The 6513-nt window shown below is 43.4% G+C and overlaps 1 pseudogene; it reads right to left on the reverse strand.

The window, feature by feature from the left end:
• Nucleotides 1-525: 525 nt before the first annotated feature.
• On the reverse strand, nt 526-5581 carry LOC123122840 (uncharacterized; annotated as a pseudogene).
• Nucleotides 5582-6513: the final 932 nt, after the last annotated feature.

The following is a 6513-nucleotide window of genomic DNA, read 5'->3' on the forward strand; positions in this document are numbered from 1 at the left end:
GAATTTAGTGCTCGGTGGCCCTGTGATTTTTTTTGAGGTGGGTCGATGCTAATGAAGAAGAAGCTCAATGCGGATGCAAAGGCAAGAAGTCGTTGAAGTATCTGGGAAGATTTACCTGAGGATTCAGGTTGCATTTTGGTTCTCTTCTGCACTGACGTCTCTTAGTTATCTGTTTATATTACTATGTAAAGGAGAAGACACCGAGCCTGCAAATACAGACATAGAATACTCCACATCTAGGGATTCAGGTTACACTTTGATTCTCTTCTGCATTAACATTACTTTTGAATTATGTGTTCACAATACATTATTAGATTTTATTAATGATGTTTCCACTGTTGACATGTACTACAGGAGAAGACACCGAGGACATTCCTTATGAAAATGAATCTTCTTGTACGTTGTAGCATGTAGCCGGGGAACTTTGTGCATTTTAAAGTTAATTATACACGAAATGCAGTGGTCTAAGTTCTACAAGATAGCAGTTTAAGTTGTCATGTACAAGTAAACAATGTGCTTGGATTATATCTTGTAATGTTGGCACTTTGTTAGAACTAGCATCACATTTCCCTGATAGCATATATTGTCTTCTGCTCTGATTTACAACCAAAACATTCACAAATAAGCTTGAATCCTTATCAGAAACATCACTGCAGAAATATTTTTATCTTCAGATTAGCTCCTGGTCCTTGAATCTGGCTACCTTGGCATTGTCTCTGTCGTGCTTGAACACAAGGTACAAAGGGCTGTAGAACAGGACACAGATACCAAAAGGAAGGATCATCATGGTTAGTAGCCCTCTCGACAGTGCATACGCCCCTTGTGCTGATCCGTTGGCGATGTTTACAGTCTTGGCGTCATAGCCATATATCTTCTCAGTGACCAAGCCAACAGCAGGAGCGGCCAGTGAGGCGAACGAGCCCTCAAAAGCCCGGTCGAAGGCGTAGATCATGGTGCGGTACTTGGGAGGGACTACCTCCGCGAACATGGGATTGTTTGCCGAAGTAGCACACCAGCTGATGGTGATACCCATAAAGAAGAGTGTGACGGCGTAGGCAAACCAGTAGTCAGTTGACTGAGGAATGACCGTAAGGAGGATCCATGAGAAAGGAATGCCCATGAAGGCGCTAAACTGAGCGCACATGATGCGTGCAGAATCAGGATAGTGCCGTGACAGGCGATCTGCTAGTACACCACCAAGGAGAGCTCCACTGGCACACCCAATGGCGAATAGGCTGTTCAATGCTGCAGAACTCCTATTGTCAAAACCTAAGAGGAGTTCAAACATGGAGCGTCAATATTCAACTTTCTTTTAGAGAATTTAATGTAGGAGCTTATCAGCTTGTTTGCCTTACCAATGAGTTCAAACCACATGGTGAAGAAAACTATTGCGGTCCAGGGCAATGAGCCAATTATCCCCTGCAACACAATGATCTGAAATGTCTTCACTTTCATGACACTCTTCATTGCTACCCAAGAATCCATCCAGATAGAGGTCGGAGGAAGAACATCTTTGCTGGACAAATGTAACTTGGGAAAAGAGGAGGATATCAATGTTTATGTTCATTCATCTCTTTGCTAGCTTTGGCTCAATTGCTACACACTTCAGTTAGAGCAAGAAGAAATCTATCCTGTAAACCAAAGCACCCCTAATGCAGTCACATTTCAAGTTAACAAGCTTCACTGACCAAGGAAATCTTTTGGTTTTTTATCAGCAGTTACAAACTGAAAGGGACAAAGTAATGAAACAAGAGATATGCATCTTTAGAATCAGCCCCATCACATATTAATCACCGCAGAACAAATCTTACAACTCAAATTTATGTTCCTGCAAGTAAATAGAAAATCATGATAGCATCTTATCTGGCAGAATCATAGCATCTATATGATCACCAAATTACTGTACACAACACACAAAGGTCTCTCTCTGTAAGGGTGTTCTTTAGACTCGTTTTAGCAGGACTCGGATACTAGTTCTGATTAATGAAGCCTCGCAGCATGACAAGATAAAATAAATTAAGCAAACACACAATTTAAAAATTAATAAGGGGAATACCTCTCGTAGTCGTCATCATCTAGAAGATGATTCCCAGGGATTCTTCTTGGATCAGTAGAATACAAGTACACAAGAATTCCAATTATGAAGCTGACAAGCGCAACCATAATAAAAGCAAGACGCCACCCGGGCAATCCCCAGTAGTCCTTCCCAGCCATGAGTGTTGCCACAATACTACCACCTATACCTCCTACTGCACCGATGAGGCTTAACAAACCAAACCCAGCTCCGCGTGTACCATCTTTGTAGCTATCCGCTATGAACGACTGAAGTGCTGGTATTACAATGGCAAGTCCAAGGCCGTTTATAGCTCTCCAGAATGCAACTTGCTGAAAATGCTGGCTAACACCAACAGCCCCAGAAGACAGTTCCTATTGCAAGCACTGCTGGGCGATCATAGTGAAGAGCAAGGATGCCGGCCAAGGGCGATGCTATCGACTTAAGAAAGTTCATTACAAAATTAAGGTATCCCAGGTCAGTGGGACCAGCATTGAAGGCTGCACCGACTTCCTTGTAAACTGCTGGAAGAAGATTCTCATCAGCACGCTCCATAATAGAAGCCAGATTGATGAGGATGAGAGATACGGAGAAACCAAATATCTTCTTCGCTCTGCCAAATAAGGAAAGTGTGTAAATTGTTTATGCTGTAGAATGCAACTATGCAAGGAGAGTTCCCCCACCACGGTCCAGTAAATTACGCGAAATATTCTGTTACACTCATGCCGGTATGTGATGAAAGTATACACTATTACACCTCAGTTGTTGAACACGATTGTAACTAAAAAATCCACTTTTGGTAATCTTCCTTTCATTTCAACTAATATACTACTATTATACTTTCCTATTGTGTAGTGCCTGGTTACAGCTCCAAATTTTGGGATCATGGAATGTGAGGAATAAAAGAAGTCTTCTGAGATAACTGCGCAACTCAAATTTCCTTCAGTGTTTAATATTTGTGTGCCTCAAATTTCTCACAGACTTCATTTAGATCAACTGTACTGCATACTAAACCTCACGCTGTTTCACATTTGAACTGAAGATAGAGGAGGAGTCAACGACAAGCTTCTACTCCTTCACAGAAAGGCAAAACATAGGCACAGCATGACAGTTTGAGATCTCCAACACATATGGACCAGTTTGTCATGAAAACTGGTGGTTTGATCTGGCTCCAGATGAGTTTGAAAATAAATTGGTAGAGAAAACTAGTCCAAATCATTAGTATGTTGCTCAATGTTCATTGTTCAATTCATTTTACATGATATAACTCAAAAATATCTAACAAATGATCATGCAATCTGTTCTAACTCTTTCACCAAAATAGGCAATAGCTGAAGTAGTTGTAACTAATGATGATTAACTGGATCATGCTAGGTGGGTCTTCAGTCCGTTAATTGGCTAATATTAGCGGTGAGTTGACTAATTAGCACAGTAATAATTTAGAACCGATTATAAGTTTTTGTGGCATTTATTATCACTCTTGTGAAAAATGAAGAAGAAGCCTCTAGTCGGCGCCTTGCCAAATCAAATCGTGATTTTCTAGCAAATGACGGATGTGCTGGCTAATCAACATGTTTGCTCAGCAGTTTAATTTCTCATTCAATGATAATGGGGCTAATGGGAAAGAATCTCCCATGTGAGCTAAAATGATAATCCCTTGACACTAACCAATTATGCAACCTGAAATGAACATGATGGTTACAGACCTACATACAAGCAAAGATCGAACTAAGATCACAACTTTCTTGAGGAATGCAACACCTTCGTATGGATAGAGCCATGAGATTCTTGCAATTGACAAATCCTGGACAGGCGGGAAATGGAGCAATGGAAATCAGAAGACTACTGTTCGCATCTTCCGGTATCCACGCAATGAGGGTATCCACGCAACACCCATTATAAGCCAAGGTGACGACGTCTTCCCTTCCGGTGACTTCTCCTTTGGCCTGCTAGTTCTGTGTGAGCAAGCCGGTAGTGTGGTGGACGACGAGTATGGCGGCAGGCATTGCGGATGCATTCTCTCCAAGTGGAAACCCATGATCTTGCCTTTGGGGCTTGATCATGCAGCGCCGACGTACGTACACGGTACATTGTTACCTTGTTGAAGGTGTTTGTTCAAAGATCTGCTTCGGAGCGATAGCCCTTGGTCTCACATCTGGTTGGATGAGCCAACATCAGCGTGCGAGCGGCGGTTCCTTCTTGGAACGTTGCGCTCTTTGCCTGCTAATATATCACTTTAGCTTTGGTCTCGAGTTCTTTCTTTTTACTCCCTCCGTCCGGAAATACTTGTCATCAAAATGAATATAAGGGGATGTATCTAGATGTATTTTAGTTCTAGATACATCTCTTTTTGTCCATTTTGATGACAATTATTTCTGGACGGAGGGTGTACTATTTTATTATGTTGATTTGTTCGGTATTATCATTAATTAATAATATACAGTTGTGTGAATCAATCGATGCAGAGGCCGATGGTTTATCCTACTTTTCAGAGAAAAAACATGATGGCCTGCTGATGCTCTGGGCATATCATTAACTCAAGGTCAAGCTAAAGTGCGGAGCACATCATTAACACATTGTTTCTATCCAAACCCGCGCTAGTGGTTGAAGCGGAAAGATAGCGTGCTGCAATGTCAACGCCAAGTGCATTACTGCTCCATGTTGATACCGCCAGGTTCCACGACGCTGAGGGTGAGGACCCGACCTCGGAGATCCCCTTGTGCTGTCCTTAAGAAAAAAAGGTGAAGGGGAACGGAGGCTGACTTGTGCACTGTTTTTGCCCGATTGTCTCGAAATTACAGTGATGATTGTGCAGCTACTTTTTGGCCCAAGATCGACATTGCAGTACCCACATTACCAATCCATGAATCTGAAATCGAAGCAACACGCCCACCTTTCGGCGGACCTGGCATTCTTATTCTTATTCTTTATTTATTCATTATTTCCTAGTAGATTGTTGTCTTACTGAATAAATAAAGTGCCAAAAAGGACTCCAAGATTCCTCGTTCTAAGTACTAGCTCGTATATTCAAGGTGGCAAATAAAAAAAAAAGGGCTTTCTAAGCCTGGTCCAGCCATCACCATGGCCGCGGCTCTAGTGCGAACTTCCGGCGATTTCACATATAAATTTGCTTGCAGCGATTTCGTCACAAGAACCGGCGAAGAAAAGCCCGGAGGAAGAAGAAGAACTGAGGAAATGGATAGGTCACCTCGTGCTGGAGGATGGGGTGAGCGGGGAGCTGGGGGAAGAGCGAGCTCTGTGCCTCATCATGGCCGTCGATTCGGCCGCCGCAGCCGGATCTCTGCCGCGGCGAGCAGCGCGGTCCCAGCGCCCTTCTCTTGCGGCGTTCCTTCTTTCCCACTGCGCTGCCCGCTGCTTCCTGGTGGCCGGTGCTGGTCACTTGCACTGAATCGAGTGAGGCAGAAGCAGGATGGGTAAACGGGGGTGAGGATGGATGAGTGACGCAACGCCGCACGCACACGGGAGGGAGAGACCACAAGCGGCAAGGTGGTGAACAGATTTTGTCGTCCTTTCTGGCACTACTTTGTTTTTACTGTTATTACTACTTGAATGCCCTACTTAATACTCCCACCCATTCCAAAATAAATGTCACTGATTTATTATAAATATAATACAAATTGTACTAAATCAACGATATTTGTTTTGAACGAAGGGAGTACTATGGATCAACAAACTTATATAAAGACATTGATAAAAGGATATCGCTGAAATTCGCGACCATGTGCTTACGAATATATCGGAATAAATATCACATAAACTTACAACCATGGGCAATTATCTCATGTCAGTCAGTTTCTTTTCTTGCCGCACATATAAGCATAATCCACACATAAATTCATGTAAAAATTGCACATGTGTGAAAAAAAAAAATCATCATATAGTATTCTATAAATTATGGTTCCTCTTCAACTTGAAATATGCTTTAACATCATACGAAAGCAGTGATCGTTTTCTTTCTTCCCGTCGAAGAAAGAGGACCCTTTGGCTAGGGTTTCTCGTGTCGCCGCCGGTCTACCTCGTCTCCTGTGGCCTTAGGGCAATTGAGGCGTGGTGGATCCCGACCCTTGCCGGCGGGAGGGCTCCATTTTTTCATGCTATTTTTAGTTTTGTTAGGGTTTCTGTTCTACTTAGAGAGGCGAGGCGGCGGCGGCTCTCTGGAGATGGAGTAAGGTTCTGCCCTCCTAGTCCTCGTCTCGACGGTGTTTCTAGTATCGTTGGAGGGCGTGTGGAGGTTTGTCTCCGACGGATCTCGCGGGATTCGGTCGGCGTTTGTCTTCGGTGGATCCATGTGGATTATGTCTTCGTTCGTCTGTGTTCGTGTGTCTACAGGTTGGATCCTTCCGACCTACGCTTCTCTTCATCAGTGGCACATTGTTGTTCTGGTGTGTTGGTCCTTATGGGGCCTTTGCACGATGACTTCCCGACTGTCTACTACAACA

Source organism: Triticum aestivum, chromosome 1B (genome assembly GCF_018294505.1).
Source record: "Triticum aestivum cultivar Chinese Spring chromosome 1B, IWGSC CS RefSeq v2.1, whole genome shotgun sequence".
NCBI classification, from domain to species: Eukaryota; Viridiplantae; Streptophyta; class Magnoliopsida; order Poales; family Poaceae; genus Triticum; species Triticum aestivum.